The sequence below is a fragment of the Pinus tabuliformis genome, chromosome 8, assembly GCF_031772625.1.
Source record: "Pinus tabuliformis cultivar Carrire ecotype Pingquan chromosome 8, CPIR1, whole genome shotgun sequence".
In the NCBI taxonomy this organism is placed as follows: Eukaryota; Viridiplantae; Streptophyta; class Pinopsida; order Pinales; family Pinaceae; genus Pinus; species Pinus tabuliformis.
Window position 1 is genome coordinate 1,769,121,776 of NC_142294.1, and position 22,809 is coordinate 1,769,144,584.

The following is a 22,809-nucleotide window of genomic DNA, read 5'->3' on the forward strand; positions in this document are numbered from 1 at the left end:
GTTTTGCCACTGCAAACAACATTCTAGTGCCCTTTTGATAGGTGACAAACACTGGCACACTAGTGGTTTGTGTCTCATGAATCTCTTGCTGATGTTAAGGTCCTCCTGTCTCATGAAAAACTGTTGGGGGTAATTGAGGACCTGTAAAGACCTCATGTGAAATGAAATCCTCCCATGAGATGTTCTGTAAACCAAGCTGATGCAAGACCACAATTTTGATTAGTGAAAAATGATATATATTGTTATACTGCTACTGAGGAAGCTTCCTATGCACTAAGGTGGTCATCTTCTCAATGTTTCGGCAAATAAAATAGGGAAGATTCATCATTCTCACCCTAGTGAAGTGCATCAACAATCTGATGTGATAGGCATATAGGCAAGAAAACTAGCCCTCACAGCTGAAATATTTAATTATGATTTTCATCAAGGGAGCATATGTGTCCTTCAGATATCTGAAGGGAAAAAATCTATTGAGATGCCTCTGATAACCAGCCTTGATGTAAGGCTCATAATTCTCTCTATCAATCTGCTGCATTTTATTCCACTACTCACCAACATTTGGAATGCCAGTTGCTTGAGAAATTGTCTCGGGTGTCCAGGTGCATGTCACACCTGCCAAAGTGACTTGACCATTATGAAGATGGAGCACAAACAATCTAGCCAACTCATGATGGTACTAGACTCTCTCTGCCATCTCACAGAACTGATAACAAGATTGGTGTTGAAAGCATGTGACAGCAAGAGGATAGGCCAGCAGCTCAGCAAGTGAAGTAGGCTCTTCTCGTATATGTTTACCACCCTTGTGAGGTCTCCTTGGTGCATGCATTTCTCTAGAAGAATCACTGAGTGTCTCCTCATTTCGATCATAGGAAGGATCTGACTCCATGTTTGCCAATGTTTGAGTTTTCTTTGATGAGTATGAAGAGATTTATGGTGTCTTTAGGTTTTTGCTGTCAAGGATGAGAATGTATGAGGGACTGTGGAGGGAAAGTGTATGAGGGGTTTTGGGAATGTTGTTGATAGGATTTTGGGGAATATAAGGGTTTAGGGAACAATATTTAAGCTTTGGGGCAACAGTTAGGGTTTGAAAATTTTTAACTAGGGTTTGGGATAGTGGGATTAGGGATTTAGAATTAGTAAACTTAGGGATATGGGGATTGGGGGAATGGGTTGATGAAAATGTAATGAGAGGGAGAAAATGAATGAGGGAATGAAAGAGTGAGGGAGTGAGAAATTTTGTGGAGTTAGCAGCAAAAAACACAAGTTGTAAACCCTATGTAATTGTTTTTGACAAAAATTGCAAGGAGGTAGGGTTTCAAGTTTTTCTCATTAAATTACCATAAACACCAAGAGAAACTCATGCACTGATCATGGAGAAATGTTTGACTTACTTGAACAACTGAAGATTGAGCAAATTTGGTAGTTTGGGAGGTGGCTGTGAATGAAATCGGCTTCCAAACCCTATGCACCATGCCACAAACCTAGTGCGCCGCACCACATCAATGCACCATGCTTATGTAATTTTTACACTAAAGAGTGCGGCCCAATGCGCCGCACCCTTGAACTTTGCCAAAGTTGCTGCGATTTTTCTCTTTGGCTTCAACACGACCTTTCTCTTGTTCAGTCTTTCTCCTTTAGATGCAAATGAACTCTTTAAACATAAAAAATGGTTTATATACAAAGGATTTTAATTTTTCACTTATAAAAACCCACTTTGTAATGTTTGCCTTAGACTTTCTTTTAAAACTCTGTTTTTGGGCAGTTTGCTTTATTTTTGCCTTTGATGAACTGAATGCTTTGACTTTTTGTTTTCCTTGTAGGTGATGGAGTTGCAGAGGTTTGGCAAGGTGACCAGGGTTGCCACTGAGGTTATTACATATGAAAAAAAATGAAATTACATCAAATTTATACATGAAAACATAAAAAAACTATATTTTTCCTCAAAACAGGGGTTTGAGGAAAAATCAATCACTGAGCATGTGATTATGGAAATTATTGTTGATAAACTTTATTTGACCTCCTCATGTGCTTGCTGAACATTATTGAGCATTTTGAAGACCTTATTGACAAAACCCTAGACCTAATGAGACCTAAAACCCTAAAAATGACTTTTGCAAATTTAAAGACAAGAATTGACTGCAGATGATCTAGATGAATGAAAATGGGCCAGCACATGAGGGAAAATATATAATACGCCACTACTGTTAGATGATCGATGACCCTAATGGAATGCAGTTGATCGGGTGAGACACCTAACATGCAATGCAACAAGAGTATTTGATCACTGACGGAGGGATGAAGATACCGACACTAACATTGGCTCCAATGGGGATGGTAGCTCCTTGGAGGTGCCAAGAACTATAGATATTTAGGAAAGCAGGTAGTGCCTTTGTCCATTGGGCTATGGATTCAATAACTTCAACAAGCCAAAACCAAACTCATGAGTCAATTTCAAGACTGAAATCTAACTCAAAACTGACTTAATTTCAAGACTGAAATGGACTGAAGGACCTGACCAAAACAATCCAAACCAAAACTAAAATCAAACTTCAGTTTTATAGCCTTCACCTCGGGCACCAAACTGAATGAATGATGATAGTACACACTTGCAATGAAATAAAATAAATCGGTATGTATAATGATACATATGACAGTAGAAAACATTTCAGAAATAGTACCATTTGAGCAGCCGACCATTGACCAGCCCACCTGGACAATCTTCTCCATTCATTTCTTTCAGAAGGAAAGCATTTTGGCCCCAATATGCAGCAATTCTGAAAGGTCCTTTCCAAAGATTCTCAAACTTTCCATGGTTACCTTTATCTTCGTTTCTCGCATCCCATTTCAACACTATGTCTTCTATTTGAAAGTTGTCTGCCTTGCCTTTTGATCATATATTTTATTGATTCTCTCTTGCAACCTGAAAGTGTTCTGAAAAACCTCCTCTCTAGTCTGTTGTAAATGGATCATTTGATTGATTCTTCGCTGCAAATGATCATCCTCCCTGCCAGCTTCTTGCAGAAGTTTAACCACCAAGACTGCAAGAGAGGTTGGGAATACTATGTCAACACCATACACGAGCTCGAAAGGGGACACGCCTATAGATTTCTTTTGACTTACTCTGTCTTCCCAAAGTGCATTAACCAAATTTTTGTGCCAACTCTTCTTGTTTGTTTCCAATAGATTTTTGATAATATTGACCAAGGATTTATTTGAGGATTCTACCAATCCATTGCCTTGTGGATAATATGCAGTTGAGTGCCCCAAGGTAATTTGATATTTATTACAAAATTCAATCATTATTCTATATTTAAAAGCTGTTGAATTATCAGTGATCAGCATGTTTGGACAGTCAAAAAGAGAAAAAATATTGTTTTCAAGAAATGAAATGATTATCGAATCAGTGGCCTCCCTAGTGGGAATCACCTCAATCCATTTGGTAAAATAGTCTGTCGCTGTGAGGATCCACTTGTGCTACACTAAAGAAGTAGGATGAATCTCGTCAACAAAGTCCAAACCCCACTACTGAAATGGAGCACTTACTTCAATCGGATTGAGCGGTAAAGGCTGCAATTTTCTCCTACCTTGAAAAATCTGACATTCGTGGCAGCTTGTAACAGTTTTCTACAAATTAGCAAAGAGAGTTGGCCAATAATATCCTGCTCTCAAAATTTTGTTGGATGTTGTCTTCCAGAAAAGATGACCTCCACAATCTCCCTTGTGAAAGTCTTTCATAACCTATTTTGCCTCTTCTTCAACTAAAAAATTGAGCAAGACGCCACCGAGATCTTTCCAATAGAGTGCATTATTCATGATACAAAACTTGGCAGCCTTTAATTTCAGGGTCCTACTTTTGTTCTTAGCCATTCTAGGTGGTGGTGATATATTTTGGAGCACATAAACAATGTCCGAATACCAAGGAGAAAGAAGAAAAAATTTTGATACCTGACTAGGCGAACTTTCTTCATCTTCCTCGGACATAGTAGCAATGAGATTAATGTCCAAGGCATTCAAATTTGACTCAGCCATTAGTTTTGCAAGCCCCTGTCCTTTGATGAGCTTTGTTGGTTTGATTTCCATGTCATATTCCAACAAAGTAGCAATCCATTTGCCTTGTCTCCCTTCTGGATCCATTTGCACTAAGACATCTTTAATAGTAACTTTAGGGACATAAGCAAGGATGTGAGAATGTAGAATATAGACTCGAAAATCTTTTAATGCCTTTACCAAAGCAAGAGGTTGCTTTTCAATAATATTATACTTTAAAGCTGCATCCCTTATGGTTCTACTGAAAAATGAAATTGGTTTCTCGAGCTGGTCTCTTTTCTGGATTAAGACCGCTGCCATTGTATGATCCGAGGCAAATGAAAACAAAATGAAATCTTGAGTATAATCCGGGCTTATCAAAACTGGAGCTGAAGAAAGGGCTAATTTCACCAAATTGAAAGACTTAGTTGCTTCCTCGGTCCACTTCACTACACTATCTTTCTTTAACATGTTTTTGATTTCCATTATATGTTTTGCAAGATTGGGCTCAAAGCGATGTAAGAAATTCATCTTACCATTGAATGATTGGATCTCCTTTTTACTTCGTGGAAAATAAATCTTCTGAATGGCTTCCACTCAATATGGATCAATGTGGATGCCCTCCTTTGATATAATATGACCGAGAAGCTTGCCTTCATCCATGGCAAACAATCTCTTCTTTGGATTGAGAGATATACCATACTTTCTACACCGCTGAAATACAATCTTCAAATGATAAAGGTTATCTTCATCTGAATTAGAAAAAATTGTCAAATCATCAAGATAAACAACTAAAAAGACATCTTTTTCATTAGAAAATGCAATATCCATGGCCCACTGAAAGGTCGCACCAGCATTCTTCAATCCGAAAGGCATCTTGGCATAATGGAAAGTTCCCCATGGAGTAGTGAATGTTGTTTTATCTCTGTCATCCTCATGGACCAGAATTTGGTTATAACCAGAATAACCATCGAGTAGCGACATGTGGGACGATCCAACTACTGATTGAAGTATGTGATCCATATTAGGCAATGCATAGTTATCTTTCAAAGATAGCTTATTCAGATTTCTGAAATCAATACATAATCGAATCTCACCTATTTTCTTGCGCACGGGCACCAAATTTGAAATCCAATCTGAAAATCTTATGGGGATGATTATACCAGCTTTGTACAATCGATTCACTTCCTTCCCTATTGAGGGAAACAGCTTTGGATTTATTCTTCTTAACTTCTGTCGAAATGGCTTTTGATTTGGCTTGATCAAAATTATATGCTGAATTATGCTCGTATCATATGCCTTCAAATCTGAATAGTCCCATGCAAATACATCAGTAAATGAAGATAATAAACTGATATACTTTTCTTTTACCTATGGAGGCAACACCTTTGATAACTTGACCATTCTAGGATTTTCTACAAATCCAATGTTCACATCCTCAACTCCTTTCTCGGTTGGGCGCAAGCTCGGTTTTTGGGCTACATCATCTTGATCAAACAAATCCTCTAAAGGTATTAGACCTTTAGGAATGGCATTGTCTTTGAGCTGCAAAACATCCATCTGATTGACTTCTATATTTGTTTCACCATCATCATGCTCCCCATCGATAGAAGTGTCTTTGAATTTACCTTCATTTTGTAGAAATTCTTCGATTTCTTTATCATCTTGAAACACCTGCCAATACCTTTTATTATTAGGGATAGTCCGGCGATGTTTCACATGAATCTCAAAATTATTGTTTGAATTCGTCGGAATTTTCAAATTACTTGCTGCTGTTGCAAGTGAATCTGCAATAACATTCTAAACACGAGGGACACATGTCAAAGTGTAATCTAGAAACAATCTCAAAATATCTAATACCGCATTGCGGTAGGCCCGCATTCGAGGATGCTTAGCTTGGTATTCCCCTTTCACTTGCTTGATAACTAACTCGGAGTCACCATAGACTGAAATTATTTTAGCATTTAACTTTCTAAGGATTTTCAAACCAGCAATTAAAGCCTCATATTCAGCCTCATTATTTGAACAGTCAATATCCAATTTATACGAACAGACCCTTACATTACTTGGCACTTTGTTTGGGGAGAAAACAGGGTTGCCTATCCAAATGCCAATTCCAGCACCTTCCCTTCCTATTGCGCCATCAAAATCCATGCTCCACAAGCCGGTTTTGTCCTCTTCCAAATGCTAAAATTCGGTTTGCTCTTTTACTTTTCCCTGTTTTCCATCATTATTTTGCTGTTGTCAGAAGGATGATTGCTTAGTGGTACTATCAAGTCTTTGTCTTTCTTGCTTTAAGACCTCTCTAAAATTTTCAGTGATCTTTGGAATGTCTTCTACTTCAACTACTTGGCTATTTACATCATTAAAACTATCAGAATATAAAACAAATGATTATAAATCAGTATGTACATAGTTGATTGGATGATTTACTAGTTTCTCCTTGCTAGTGATCATGTAATTCATCTTTTGCTCTTGGTATAATTTCCTCATCTGACCGAACACGGGAATAGTAGCATAGGAGAAATCAAGCTACAATGTCCCTTTAAGTTTTGTTCCCCAAGATATGGAAAGAAGCATACCAAATCTAGGAGGAATATTCGCCACAACCACATCCATCAAAACATTTTTCGCTAGAATCTGATCCAAACTGACCACCAAATCTTTAATAAGACCAATGCATCTTACTCTACTAGAATTGAAAGAGTAAAGGTCATGATACTTTCTGGTGATATCCAAACTCAATTTCTCCATGATTGCCTTAGGCATGACATTATGAGAGGCTCCGAAATCAAACATAGCATTGTGTAACACATAGTCATGCACCGTAAGGCTGATGTAGAAAGGAGCTACATCACTATCTTGAGACTGACCTTCCAATGCTGGACCAAAAATCAACTCAGGTTGATCATCCTCCATGTTTACCATATCAGATAATGGATCTAAATTCAAAATCTTAGACATCTGACCTTTATAGCTGCTATTCTTCATCAACTCAGTCAAAGGAATAGATACTTTTAACTTAGCAATTTCATTTTCTAAGTTAAAAACTGACGTTTTCTCTACCACTTTAGCTGAAACATCCTTCTTTTCAGTTTTCTCGTTTGATATACTTGATTGATTTGATCTTTCATTTGCTGATGGTGTTTTATTGGTGGTAGGATCAGCTATCTCCTTTCCCTTTTTCTGCACAATGGGAGGATCATTCTTTGGCAGTATCACCTCCTTCCTTTTCTGAATTGGATTTATGGGTACATCTCTACTCTTGAGTGAATATTGTCCCTATTGGGCTATCAAAGCATTCATGTAAACCCTATGATATTAATCAGACTCTTCTTCAAGAACTGTTTCATTTGCCAAGATGAAATTTTCATCCCTTTGTACAGCTGGGCTCTCTAAATACTCCTCATCTTCAGTGATAAAAATTGGCATATCATCAGGTGTAAAGAAATGATTCTCCTCTACAATTATGTTCTCCTCATCATCTGATTCCTGACTATGTACAGAATTCTGCTGTAAGGGTGTCTTCACCTGCTGCTGTGCCGCTTGGTCTTGTGCATGTTGCTCTCATTGCTTGATTCTAAATTGTGGTTGCTGCTAACCATGGAAGTTGGGATTTCTGACTTGTGCTTTAGGCTTATCAATTGTTAACTTGTCAAACATCTTCTCAATCTTACAGAGCACTTGATCTGAAGTGGAAGCCTCTTCCTTTATCGTTACCTTCTTTTCAGCCTTTGTTCTAGCTCTCTTAGCAAGCAAATTTGCTTCAACACTGACTATAATTTTCTTCATTTCTTCCAAAGTGGCTGGATCTCTTTCTCTTAATTGATAGGCCATATCAAGATCAAAACCATCATGAAAATTAATCAAAGCCAGCCCCATAGGTGGCTTTATATCAGCAGGAATTGCATTGTAAACAGTATTGAATATAACACAATAATCTTGGACACTCTCACCAACATTCCTCTTGATGTTTTCATATTCGGAAAGAATTTGAAGAGGGTTCTTCTTTACCTCCCAGCAATCCAAAAAGTGTCTTTGAAGTGCCTCCAATGAATTGATTGTTCTAGCCGGCAATGCTCTAAACCACTTTTTGACCTCACCTCCAAAAGTTTGCACAAACAATCTCATTGTTACATTTTCTGCATCGATCTCGTGGAGATCAAAGAAATCTGCCATCCTATCCACATGTTGCTGAGCTATGATATCTTGAGGGGTACTGTCAACCAATGGAATTTTGCTTTGATAATCAACGGACATGTCATCCAAGTTTTGAGGCAACACAAGGGGTGCATATCGGGCAACCATTGCTCTAGGTGGATTTACGACTGGTCTTGGGGATGTAGGAGGGGTTGGAGCAGCTGATGTATGAGGTGTATGAGGTGTGGATGGAGGTGAAGAAATTTTTGATGTTTTAGGGGTAGAAGGAGTGGATGGAGGTGACAACACTACAGATTTGTGATCAGAGATGGAAGGCTGCACGGGAATGGTGGGAATGAAAGGAGGTTCGGTAGGAATTTCTGAACTAGACTCAATAGTAGATGACCCAAGAGTTGCAGATGCAGACTCTAAGAATTTAGGAATGTTTGTAGCCACAATGGAAGTTTGAAGTTTCAAAATATAATTGTCAAATGATTTATTGGCTTTTTCAGTTTCAAGATCTTTGACAAACTCTGGATTTAGAATAGTAGAACCAACAACACTTTCAGATTTGGTCTCAAACAATGACAGATCAAAATGTTCGTCAAACTCAAAATCTTCAAGATACTCAAAAACACCAGGACATGAACGAGATTTGAACACAGGAATCACAAAACTTTCTCGACAAAGGATTCTCAGAATAAGATTGGGATTTTCATACATAGGAGGTGGATCAAGATCAGGATTTGCTCTGATGTGTCATCTGAAAGCCATTGTGCTGAATTATTCCCAAAAATCAAACGGATAAAATCAACTTATTCAGCCTATCAAATTCTAAACTCATCATCCAAAAGTCTAGAATTATCTGATGTACTGGGGCAATTTGCAAGTTAGATGTTTCGTTTATAAGACTAGACCAGAGATTGACTGAAGCAACTTTTACTACTTATGCACTCGCAAAGAAATGTGTAGTTCGAAGGCTACCCGGCATAAATTCAAGCTCTATCTATATTTTATAAAATGAAGAACACTAACAAACAAATAATCTCTTCCCTAGTGAGTCACCACTATGTTAGTGCCTAAATCTACCTCAGGTTGAGAAAGGCAGGATCTAGGGTAGCATCAAACCATGCTTAACCTGGTAGTTAGCCCTACCAGGTCAAGAGAGAGCTCTCTCCTCGTCAATCTCAATGAAAATTTATCAAGGAAGGCTTGAGATGACTAATGTAAAGACTAATTTTAGACTAGGTATATGTTCAGAAGAGTTTTGATTGAATTTGATGATGTTTTGTTGGCTCAAATGTGAAAGACAGATTTGGGTCTTGGGAATGAGGCTCAGTTTTGCAGAGATCTCTATGGGGTGAGGTAGGAAAATGATTTGGTACTTCAAATTAAGTGAGATGGAGAGCTTTTATACTGGTGAGGAGTTGAAGAGGGCATGAAAGTCTCAGGGATCTTCTTCAAACAACTAAAAACATAAATAACTAAATAAACCCTAGGTAGAGCACTGCAAATCAATGAATTCTACCTTTATCCTTGTTTGCTTTAGTTAAGATGAAGCAAAGAGAGATGATGGCATACATAAAACACATGTAAACTTACAATTATAGAAGGAAACACAATACCAAAGCAAGATGCCACAAGAATCCCATAAAGTGCTGCAGACCTTGGTCTATTCCTTTTCCAAACTGTTGAAATGAGTATACAATGAAGCTCCAAGCTTTCCCAAAAGTCCAACCCTTGCCAATGACTGAAAAATGACAAGATATAGGCAACCAAAAACTCATATTAACCTCTAGGGGTCGAGCTCATAAGTTTAGGAGCTATTCCAACAAAATCTAAACTGAGAACTAAAATGTAGGCAGTGGAACAACTTGCCTCTAAAAACTAGGGAATTGATTCATTCAGTTGCAAACTACCTTTTGATGGATGAATCTACCTCTATGAGTGAAAATTTAGCATAATTACATCAAAATCCATCAATTCACATTAAATTACATCATGAGTTTGACTATTAGAAAGAGAAAAGTCAAACTGTGAAGAAACTAGGCGAAAAACAGAGTTTTTTGGCCAAAATGAGCAAATTTCCTCCTATGTGCCGCGCTGATTTCCCTATGCATAACGCCTTTTTGCAGATGATTTTGGAGGCCTTCCCGGTGTCCAAATTTTCTCCAAGTGGGCTTGTTTGGTTGGTCTACCTATCTACTTTCTAGAACATGTGGAATTTCTGAATTTGGCCTCCATTTTCCCCTCCAAAACTGAGTTCTCCCAACACTACTTCCCGTGTGTCTAAAAAGGGGTAGAAAGGTCATTTTTGAGGTGTTTTTGAACTTTTTGGAAGCTCAAAACTTGTCAAAATTTCTTGGAAATTTGTGGGAATTCATATATTTCAATGAAAAATTCAGAAATGTTGAGTTTTCCTCAAAAGGAGGTCCCTAGCAAAAGCGCGCGCCAGGTGGCATGGCGCATCAGGCAGAAAAAACCTATTTTTTAGGCCAAAAATTTCAAAATTGCAAAAAGTGTCCCAAATTTCTTGAAATTTGGGCTGAGTGTCCTTCATCAAGTGCTGTGTTGGGCCAAGGAAGCCTCAGCCAAGATCTAAAGTATATCTTGCTCTTTTCGCTTCCTCGATGCCTTCTTCAACTTGGGCTTCAAAATCTTGATTCTTGCTTTGCACACCTTGTTTCTCGCCAAGCAGTGATGGGCCATGTGCCTCAACATAGTTTTCTCTCTGTTGGCCTTCTCTACCATCTTTTCCAAGTGGATATTTGCCCTCTCAAGCCAAGATTCATGATCAGCATTGATTTCATGTTTAAGTGGTGTGAGCTTGACTTTCCTCCTCTTGGCAGCTTGCCGGTTTTCTCGTATGTTTTGTAGCTCCATAATGGCTTGCTGATCCTCTAGCTATTTGTTTCTTTGCTCCAAATATTTGATTATCCACTTGGCTCTTTCTAGGTTGAGAGATAAATCATGAATGTCCACTTGTTGCTCCTAAATGATCTCTTTGAGCTTTGAGCTTTGAGCTTTGTGAGCCCAAATCGGTGTCATCATCTTGAATAAGAATGAAATCTATCTCCTTCCCTCCTGAAGGCCCCTCATCATGTAATGGCCACTTTCCCTTGTCCTGTACCTGCTCTGCTGATGGAGGAAACGAGACCCCTTCCACCCCGGGTGGAGATAACACTCGTTTTGTCGCTGCAAACAACCTTCTAGTGCCCTTTTGATAGGTGACAAACATTGGCACACTAGTGGTTTGTGTCTCAGGAATCTCTTGTTGATGTGAAGGTCCTCCTATCTCATGAAAAACTGCTAGAGGTACTTGAGGACCTGTAAATACCTCATGTGAAATGAAATCCTCCCATGAGATGTTTTGTAAACCAAGCTGATGCAAGACCACAATTTTGATTAGGAAAAAATGATATATACTGTTATACTGCTGTTGAGGAGGCTTCCTATGCACTAAGTTGGTCATCTTGTCAATGTTTCAGCAAATAAAATAGGGTAGATTCATCATTCTCACCCTAGTGAAGTGCATCAACAATCTGAAGTGATAGGCATATAGGTGAGAAAACTGGCCCTCATAGCTAAAATATTTAATTATGAGTTTCATCAAGGGAGCATATGTGTCCTTCAGATATCTGAAGGGAAAAAATCTATTGAGATGCCTCTGATAACCAGCCTTGATGTAAGGCTCATAATGCTCTCTATCAATCTATTGCCTTTTATTCCACTGCTCACCAACATTTGGAATGTCAGTTTCTTGAGAAATAGTCTTGGCTGTCAAGGTGAATGTCACACATGCCAAAGTGACTTGACCATTATGAAGATGGAGCACAAACAATCTGGCCAAGTCATGATGGTACTGGACTCTCTTTGCCATCTCTCAGAATTGATAACAAGATTGGTGTTGAAAGCATGTGAGAGCAAGAGGATAGGCCAGCAACTCGGCAAATGAAGTAGGCTCTTCTTGTATATGTTTACCACCCTTGTGAGGTCTCCTTGGTGCATGCATTTCTCTAGAAGAATCACTGAGTGTCTCCTCATTTCGATCATAGGAAGGATCTGACTCCATGTTTGCCAATGTTTGAGTTTTCTTTGATGAGTATGAAGAGATTTATGGTGTCTTTAGGTTTTTGATGTCAAGGATGAGAATGTATGAGGGACTGTTGGGTCCCTATAATACTAGTGATTACCCCATTACTATTGTAGTTATACCCCTTATTAATATTGTTGTGCCCCTATTGCCCCCATATTGTTATTACTGTGCCCCATAGAATCCCTCTATTGTTATTTTTGTGGCTTTATATTATTATTGTTAGGTCAGCTGGATTATATTGTGACTCCTTAGACTCCTATATATAGAAAGGAGGTTTTGTCATTTGAATCATCCAAGAATTGTTCATTTATGTAATGTAAAGGAGGTTTCCCCCTCGAAGAGGCTGAATTCTAAGGCGTTGATCTATCTTTTCTATCTTTTCTTGAGCTGGTTTCATAATATTTGGTATTAGAGCTTTGGATTCTAGGGTTTCGCTGCTCCAAACAGGTCATCGTGGCATTTTTGCTATAACTTTTTTTCTGTGATGTTTCAGAAGTTACAAAAAAAAACCCATTTGAGAAGAAATCGCGCTGAACCTCGGGTCTAAATTTCAGAGATTTTCGCGCTATATTTGCGGAGATATGATCTCAGGAAGTTGGTCTTTTTGCAGACTCCTAAATTACATTCCAAACAAGTGACCTGGGGAAAATCGTCATAACCTTCTTTCTGCGCATCGGATTGAAATTTCGTAAGAAGGTACAGAAAGAGGACGGACTATAGTTTTCTTGTATATATCTTTCAGAGTCAAAGGTTGAAACAGTGACATGTGGCACTTCATACAAGTTTTCTCTACTGAACTAGTCTATAATCAGGTCACTGCGGGAGATTGTGCATAACTATTTCTTGAAGAATCCAATTCAGATTAGACTAGTGGCATTGGAAAGAGGACACAGAAGGCTACTACAAGTCACAATTTCAGAATTGGATGATTCGAAATTACAGAGATACATCAGATTCAATATCAGGCTTCTACAAAGTGAAAAAAGGTGTGTAGTTTTTTTTTTAAATTTTTGCGTAAGCTTGGTTTGAAGGAATTCAAAGGGCATAGTAAAGCATTATTATCGGTAATTGATGCCCCGAGGAAAGAAAATTCAAACACTTAGTAAGCAACCTGAAAGCTCTTGCATGACTTATGAAGAAGAGGAAGAAATGCAACATGATATAGCAAAATTACGAGACCAAGTGCAACAAGTGTCACTTGCACAAAAAGGAACAGAATCTAAGATGGATGGTTTAAAGAAAGATGTAGAAGCTAAGATGGATGGTTTAAAGAAAGGCATAGAAGCTAAGATGGATTGTTTAAAGAAAGGCGTAGAAGCTAAGATGGACGATTTGAAGATAGATTTGAAGACAGACATGGAAGAATTGAAGAAGTTGCTACAAGAAAGGGTCACTAATGGTGAAAGGGTAGTAAAGGAAACTCATGATGAGAACAAAAGAAATGTTAATCATGATTCCATAGACTCTATTGTTGGATCGAAGACCCACCATATTCCAAAAATCGATATGAGGATGTTTGATGGCAAGGATCCCGCAACATGGATATTACAGATGGAGCAATTCTTCGATCTCAATAATGTGCAAAACACACAAAAGGTACGTATGGAAACTTTATATTTGGAACCAAATCAGTTTGTATGGTATCAATGGCTTTGCTCTCGTAAACAATTTATCACTTGGGCAATTTTTATGGAAGAATTGATAGCACATTATGAGGATACAAAAAGCAACACTTTTTTTAGCCAATTGATAAGTCTCAAACAAAAGGGTTCAATAATGCAGCACATTCAAGAGTTCCAAAAATTGAACATAAGGGTAAAAGATATTCCAGAGGAGCATAGGATTGATGTGTTCATAGGGTCTTTAAAGGATAATATCCAACATGATGTTCGCCTTTGGGAACCTGATTCATTAGGGAAGGCATTCAGGTTAGCAAGAAAAATGGAAAGCAAAATTATGGCAACCAGGAAGCATACCACTCACAACTATAAAGACGGAAGTGTTGTTGCCCCTAGTCTTCCACAACCTATAAGGTTGACACCACAACAATGGGAAGAAAAAAGATAAAAAGGGCTTTGTTACAGTTGTGATAGCAAATACACTAAAGGTCATAAGTGTACTGAGAAGAAATTATTCTACATAGATTGTGAAGAAGAAGAAGAAAAGGAGCAAGAAAGGTCAAAAGAAGAGGATATACTCCAGGAACAAAGCCTAGATGAAGAACAAATAAATCCGAACATATCTTGTAATGCATTGGTGGGAATTACCACTCCTCAAACCATCAAGATAGAAGGACAAATCAAGAAGAAAAAGGTAATAGTGTTGATTGATTCAGGAAGCACCCACAATTTTATTCATTGTAAGGTAGCAAAAGAATTGAATTGCTTCCTATATCCAGCACCAGAGTGTCAAGTGATGATTGCAAATGGAGGAACAATAAATTGCTCTGGAAAGTGCCATAGTATCAAGCTATCCATGGGAGAATATGTATTGACTAGCCCAATGCTTTCCATTCCAATGGGAGGTGCTGATGTTGTACTAGGAGTCCAATGGTTACAATCCTTGGGTACAATAGCTTTTAATTTTCAAGAACGTTTCATCAAATTTTCTACAGAAGGAAAGGACGCTAAACTAAGGGGTATTGCAGGGAAACCAAGAAAGATAATCAGCTCTAATAGTATGACAAAGCTTCTAAAAAAGGAGCAAAGAGGTGTAATTGCACAATTATGTTCGCTAGATGTTTCCACATCGGAATCATCTATTTCTCTAGATCTCCAAAATGTCCTGGACAATCATTCCAAGGTATTTGAGACTCCCAAAGGTTTCCCACCTATGCGTGATCATGATCATGCTATTCATCTGATTCTAGGAAGTGTTCCTCCAAAAATTAGGCCGTACAGATATCCCTATGTCCAAAAGAGTGAAATTGAATGTATGGTTGTAGAAAAGCTAGAGGCTGGTATAATTCAACCGATTCAAAGTTATTTCTCTGCTCCAGTAGTATTGGTGCACAAGAAGGATGGATCATGGCGCATGTGTCCAGATTATAGGGAGCTCAACAAGCTCACTATTAAAGATAAGTTCCCCATTCCTGTCATTGATGAATTACTGGATGAATTGCATGGATCAATTTACTTCACCAAGTTGGATCTTCATTCAAGATATCATCAAATCATAATGAAGACTAAAGACATTCAAAAAAAAGCATTTAGAACTCATGAGGGTCATTATGAATTTTTCATCATGCCTTTTGGCCTTACCAATGCACCTTCAACATTTCAAGGTTTGATGAATTCAATTTTCAAACCATTCCTTAGAAAATTTGTGTTAGTATTTTTTGATGATAGACTAATCTACAGCAAGTCTTGGAAGGATCATGTTGAACATGTTGACAGGGTGCTACAACTATTGGAGGAGAAACAATTATATGCAAAAAGATCCAAATGTTTCTTTGGAGTCTAGGAGGTGGAATATCTGGGTCATATTGTATCTCATGAAGGAGTTAAGGTAGACCCTAGAAAAATTAAAGCCATTAAGGAATGGAAAATCCCCACATCCATAAAGCATCTGTGAGGATTTCTCGGGTTGGCAGGGTATTATCGAAAGTTTGTTAAGAATTATGGGAGAATAGTGTTAGCATCCTGCTGCAGCAGGTTAATCATCTTTCATGATCGACATTTTTACATGCCAAATATGTCGAACTATGCATGCTGCAATGCTCCATATTTGCTATAGATGACCAGAGAAGTATCCATGAAGGTGTGCTAGTTTTAATGACACTGCTTTGTTCCAGTTTTGATGAGTAATCCATTTCTGATCAGTTTTCAGTTAAGGGAGGGCCAAACAACTTAATCTTGGTCTCCCTAGGTTTCAATTTCCTATTGTAGAATATAGAGAATGAACATCTGTCCAAACAGCTTAATCTTGGCAGATTTGTAGTTAGGTAGAGAAACAAGGGTGCTCAACAGCTTAATCTGAGCCCCTGGATGCAATAAGTGTAGATTTAGATAGGAGGACAGCAAGAAGAAAAGAATGAAAAGCAGGGTATGCTAATTCAAGTGCACCTAAACCAAAAAGAAGAGAAAATGCTAGGCAAGTAGTTCAGGTAGGTAGCTTTGTGGTTGCAGAATCATGGCTTGTGATCCATTTCATATTGTCAAGTGTTATATCTATCATATCACAAGTTGAAGGCGGTTGTTCAGTTGGAGGACTTCAAGCGAGGCATGTCTAACTCCCCCTTTCTTCCTCTTCCCCAAATCACTCACTAACTTCCCAAAAAGAGGTCAAGATCTGCTTGATACCTCTTAGTTTCATCATTCTCCATATCATCTGCCTTGGTGGAGATCTGCTTCATTCAAGGAATGCTCACACTTCTTCTATCAGTCATATTCCCCCATTGATAGCCCAAGACATCATTCTTAGCACTTTTTCTCATCATTGTCATATTAACTACTAAATTTATTATGTAACTCCCTATTTGTTTACCCTTCCCCTACTAAAACTATGTATATAACTCCCCTATATACTTATCCCTTCCCTCTGGTTGAAAAATAACCATATACATCCTTGGGAATTGCTAAGTTTATCTGAAACTCAGCAAGAACCCTCATTGCCCCCTCAAACCATCTTCTCATGCATTTTGGACACTTTCCAATTTACAGAACCCTTCATCCCCCCCCTAACTATCTTCCAAGTGCATAAGGACTCATTCCTTTGCATATTTCCCCTTCACATGTTTAAAAAATCACCCCTTTGACCTTGGTTTGCCTTTATAAGGCATGAAACCCTCTTTGGCCATGAAACCCCTCTCAAAACTACATCACTTTCCTCCTAAATGCCTTTGGACTCCTTCCAAGGCATAAGAATATGCAAAACATGCAAAAACCATGAAAAACCTTCAAAAAAATGAGAAGATCCTCCCTTTTTTTTTTGACTATCGGACCCCTTCCGATGCCTTAGAATCCAAGCAAAAGCATAAAGGTTACTCCTCCGAATTCATGTTTCCTTTGCATTTTAATAAAATGCATGCCCCGACGAGAAAAATATATATTTGGTCCCCCTTCGATGCGATATCGCTATCGGGAGGGGGCAGTGGCATATATGAGCGAAATGGCTAAATCTCAAGGCATGGGGCATAATGCCGATAGGCCGGACCCGAAAACATATAAAGTGGGCCTATAAAAGCGTGTCGGGTCCGATGGCGTTTCGGCGATTTTATGTGGCAGCTTCCATGACCCCGCCGATAGCGAATTCGTGATTTAATCGCAGCCGTCCATTTTTGGGCCCCAGATCAACGGCCCATATTATATCGGCGATCACCCCATGTATATGGCTCCGACCAGCGGAGCCGAAATATAATAAACTGCAGCATATAAGCATTTCGGGTCCGCGCAGTTCGGCGATGCCATATGTGCCACCCCTCGGTCCGCCCCGATGCGATTTAGCGATAACCGTTGGATTGGCCCGCGCCGGATCCAATGGCCAGGATTTAAAGGCTGCTACAGTGCCCGCCAAAAGCCAATTTCTCATTAAAATTTCATGTTTGTGGCACATTTTCTGGGTTATTTGGAAATGGGCCATTTTCAAAGGTTTTGTGTGCGGCGCCCATACCCGCCCAGGTATAAGGAAAACATGGTTTTCTCAGGCCATCCTTGGATCGCTCCAGGCCCGAATTGCCCCAAATAGTAGGTTTTCACCTCGGCAGGCCTGCAATGACCCTCTACTCGTCCAGTTCATGACTTTAAGTGTTGCTAAAGCATTTGAGTTGGCCAAAGGCCGACAACCACCCAAAAGCGGCAGAAGGCCTCACAGCAGATATTCGGGCCGATCAACGGCCAGTAAGTGTTGATTTGACAGTTTAAGTGTGTTTTTGAAACCAGGATGGCCCAGGTGCGTGCCAAAGAATATCAAGAAGCGGCAGAGTGTATCAGTGAAGATTTTCCAAGGCAGATGAAGCAAAAGGGGCCCCAGCAGATTCAGCAAAGCATCACTGAGCTGTAATGGCTCACCAGCTTGCAAATTTTTCCATTTAAGGCAGCAGGACCACTTGAAGGCACATATAAAGGATTTCAAAACAGATTTATTGCAAAAACAATGTATGAAGCCACATTTTGGGGCGGCGCTGCTCAGCCCATGCGCAGTTATGGCCATGGGGCTAGCACATGGCTCGAGGACCTCTCTCCACTCATTTTTGAGGCTGCTGCCTCATGCGTAGCCCTTGTTTACATGACTTGAGATGCCAGCTGCCCCAGAGCAGCTGTTTCTGATGTTTTATGCATTTATTTCCAGCATAGATTAGGCTCAAAAATAGTGATTGCACAGATCTCTTTTGATCTGTTTTCAAAGATATTTTTTGGGATATTTTCCCCTTGACACCTGTTCAAGGGAAGTCTGTAGCTATTTCTTCTATATATACCACCCTCTGCACTGTTTTAAGGGTGGGTTGGTTGTATGACTCCTCTAGAGACTCGCTCTGTATCTGATATGTTTTCTTTAATCAAAGACTGCTAAAGCTTTGGAGGATGGACTGTTTGATGTGTCGTTAATGGTTGAAGAGTGGATGATGGAATTCATGTGCTGCTATATGGATCAATAAGTGTCTCCCACCTCTGTTATCTCAATTTCATACATGCTCAAGTCACAAAACAAAAGATTGGCTTAGAATTTGCTTAGCTGCACTCTATGCTCAGTTTTTGTGGCTCTTTATGTTTTCTTCTTGATTTAGGCATAAATATGAATTCCTTTATGGCTCATGTTTGATCTATTTCACATATGAATGACTGTTGTCTAAGAATTCTTAGCTGCTCCTAGATAGAGTTCATTCATCTTCCCTTTGCTAACCTGTTTGAGAGATTCTTTGTTGCCTCTCATTCCTTAGCCCCCAATCCATCTCTTTTACCTTGAATATTGTTTCATAAGCAGCTACCTTGCTCCTCATTCCTCTTGTCACCAAGAAAACGCACCAGCAGTCTCACTCCATGACTCCATGCCCAATGGTTTGAAACTTACCACACTATGCATTGCCTCTCTGTTTGAAAGCATCCTCCTTCCCACTAAACATAAACAAAACCCCTTGAACTCAACAGCTAGCCTAACATCATTTCAACAAAGCTAAATCATAAAGAGAGAGCCCTCTCTGACTGCAGGCAGGCTAGGACCTGTAGTCCAAAGTTGGTTAGTGGTTACCTCGGCCGTATCCTTTCCGAAGCTTAAGGACAACCCGAGTGATAACATAATGGCGACTCCACTGGGGACTTTCCTCAGATAATTTCACAAAGAAGGTAAGAAAGCTTCGCTGAGACCATAAATCAAACTTTCCAATTCCAACTGTTGTCCACTCTTTAAACTACAAATGAATCCTGAATGCCAGCCAGGAAGTCTTTGAAACTGTTCTTTGCTTTGCATTAACAGAAGTAAATAAACGTTGCTTCAGTCAATCTTCATGCTAGTTTAAATTGTAGATAGCTGTCCCGAACTTTGACCAGTCATTTGCTATTACTAAAAAACATCCACAGAAAAATACCAGAAATAGGGTTCAGAAGCTGGCTCCTAAAAAGAACCCATGACATACAAGGTCAAACCCAGATCCAGACCCTCCAGCTGTTTTTGAGAATCCCAACCTAATCCCGAAGATCATTAGGAAGCAAGAAAGACAAGAAATTTTTGCTGATTTAAGTCCCGAAACGGTTCATTCCGACTCTGTTCCAACTCCTGTCAAGGTCTTATTTCGGTCAACCCCTGTTTCCCCTTCTTCATCATCCACATCTCAAAACACTCCTTCCACACCCTCATTCACTGCTACCACTACTGTTGTTCCAGTTACCCCAGTTATCCCTGTTATCCCAGTCGTTCCGATTGTATCATTTATCCCTGTTGTTCCACTTATCCCCATCAATATGGCTAATAGATATGCACCCCTGCAACTACCTGCTAATCCTGCGGCTCTCCCCCAAGATTACCAATCTAAAATCACTCATTTTGACTCCACCGGTCCTTTCACAGCCATTCAGCATACCAAAAAGATGCAAGACTATTTCGAAAGTTATGAAATCGATGATGATAGTGTAAGAATGAGAATTTTTGTTCAGAGTCTAACCGGTGATGTAAGAACTTGGTTCAGATCACTTGCTGCAAATTCCATAACCACTCCTGATGAGCTTTACCAATCCTTTACTACTAGATGGGAGAAGAAGAAAGACCCCTTACACATACTAGCTGAATATGATACAATTAAAAGAGGTCCTCAAGAAACTGTTTTAGAGTACTGTGCAAGATTCAACAATGTCTACAATGCAATACCACAGAACTTAAGACCTCCACCTGACCTCGCCTTGTACAAATTTCCTGACGGTTTTGATCCTGATATGGCATATCAGTTGAAAGAAAGAGCCCCTGCAACTCTTGCAGACGCACAAAATGTTGCTGTTACCGTAGAAGCCAATTTGATTGCCAAGAGAAACAGAGCGAGAATGGAAAGAAGAACCACCTTTAAAGAAGAACCCTCAGCCTTTGACCAAAAGCTTGATGCTATCATCAATGGCCTGCAAAGACTGGGAGAAAGAGTAGAAAATGTCGAGAGAAAAGCATCATGGGAAGGACAACAGTCCAATCCCATAAGGAACCCAAATTTTAGGAAAACCCAGAACACAAATGCTGGTAGACCCACCCCAGACCATGACATTAGACCCCCTTTTCAAGATAACTATGTAGAAGGGTCCACTTCTAGTGAACCCATAGAGGATACTCACATGAACCTGATGGATCTAAAGGGTGAACACCAAACTTTCCTGTCCCTAGAAGACCGAAATCAGCATGACTGTAATGAGTTTCAAACTAAATCTGGTGAGTCTTTTGATTTTAAACAGGGTTATGATACCGCTGTGTATGAGGTACACAAACAGTATAAGCTCAGAACTAGGACCATTGACATCTCTGAGCCTAGCAAGACAAAAGAAGGCAAACAGCCCAACAAGATTAAAAACAAAGCTGTTGTAACGGAACCAGCTGATATAACTGTCCCAAACCCACATCAAGTGACTGTAGAAGATATAACAGACACTCAGCCTTCTGTTGAACAGCCTCTGCCACCTCCCTCCTCAAAAGAAAATTCAAACAGCATCCCGAAAAGCGCTCCTGAAAATGTAAAATCGCAAGCAGAAAATTCCCATAACGCTGATAAACAAGAGCAGATTGCCGAGAATACAAATGAAAAAGAAAAAACTGCCATTATCAACAGCAAGACTCCACTGGAAAAGCCATTTAACTTAGAGGCAGAGATTGGAAAACTCAAGATATCTGTCCCTCTTTCAGAACTCACCAAACACGATGTATACAGACAACAAATTCAAAGATCACTTCAAATCCCGGTAAACAAAGATGATGTAAATGTTTTGGATGATTCCCCAGAACTGCTATTTGGTCCAGAAGTTAATGGAAAATCAACACATGGACCTGTTCCACCCTTTTATATCAGTCTGCATATACATGACAAAGTTTTGCACAATGCTATGTTTGACTCAGGGGCATCGCACAATCTTATGCCCAAAGCAGTTATGGAAAAGCTGAACCTTGACATTACAAGACCTTATAAAGATTTATACTCATTTGACTCAAGTCAAGTGAAATGTCTAGGCCTCATCAAAGACTTGTGTGTCTCCTTAGTCCAATATCCCAACAAAACCATTCTCATGGATATAGTGGTGGCTGATATCCCACCAAAGTACGGTATGCTCCTATCAAGATCATGGGGAGCAAAGCTCCAAGGATCCCTTCAATTAGACCTTTCCTACGCTACTATTTCTGTCTTTGGGCAACCAAAGAGACTGTACAGAGAAACGCTCATGAAATATGTGGTAAGTAGTGAGAGCAAGCCTGAAAATTTTCCCATTTATTCAATCCATTCCGACATGGATTCTTTTATTTTGTTTAATGATGATAGCTGCCCTCTAACTGATAACAAGCCTTTGGCTTTAGAGCAGCAAGCACATATCAATCAAGAATCGGTTGCACATACTCAACAAATTGTCACAACAGCAAATGCAACCAGCATACAAGAAGAACCTCCCCAAACAGAATTTTCAAATCTGCCCAATCCTAAAATGACTCAAACTCTTGAGACTACCCACAAGCAAGAAATCACATGGTATTTAGAGTTTGACGGATCTGTTAACAAATTAGGGGCAGGGGCAGGTATATGGATTCATAATTCTCATAACAATCATGCACAAGGTCATGCATATAGACTGAATTTCAGATGCACCAACAACATGGCAGAGTATGAGGCTCTCCTGTTAGGCCTTAAATTGCTACAAACTCTAGGAGCTGCAAAAGTGTCTATCCTGGGTGACTCCGACCTAGTAATCCAACAAATGAAAGGTAACTTTGTTACCAATAACAACAGAATGAGAGCTTATAGGACTGCTGCCACTGCAATACTTGATGCATTCACTGAATCCAAGCTTGCCAAGATTTCAAGGAATCATAACATTCATGCTCACAGCCTAGCCACTTTCGCTAGTACATGCAAGCTGCCCTTTGAACCCAATCAC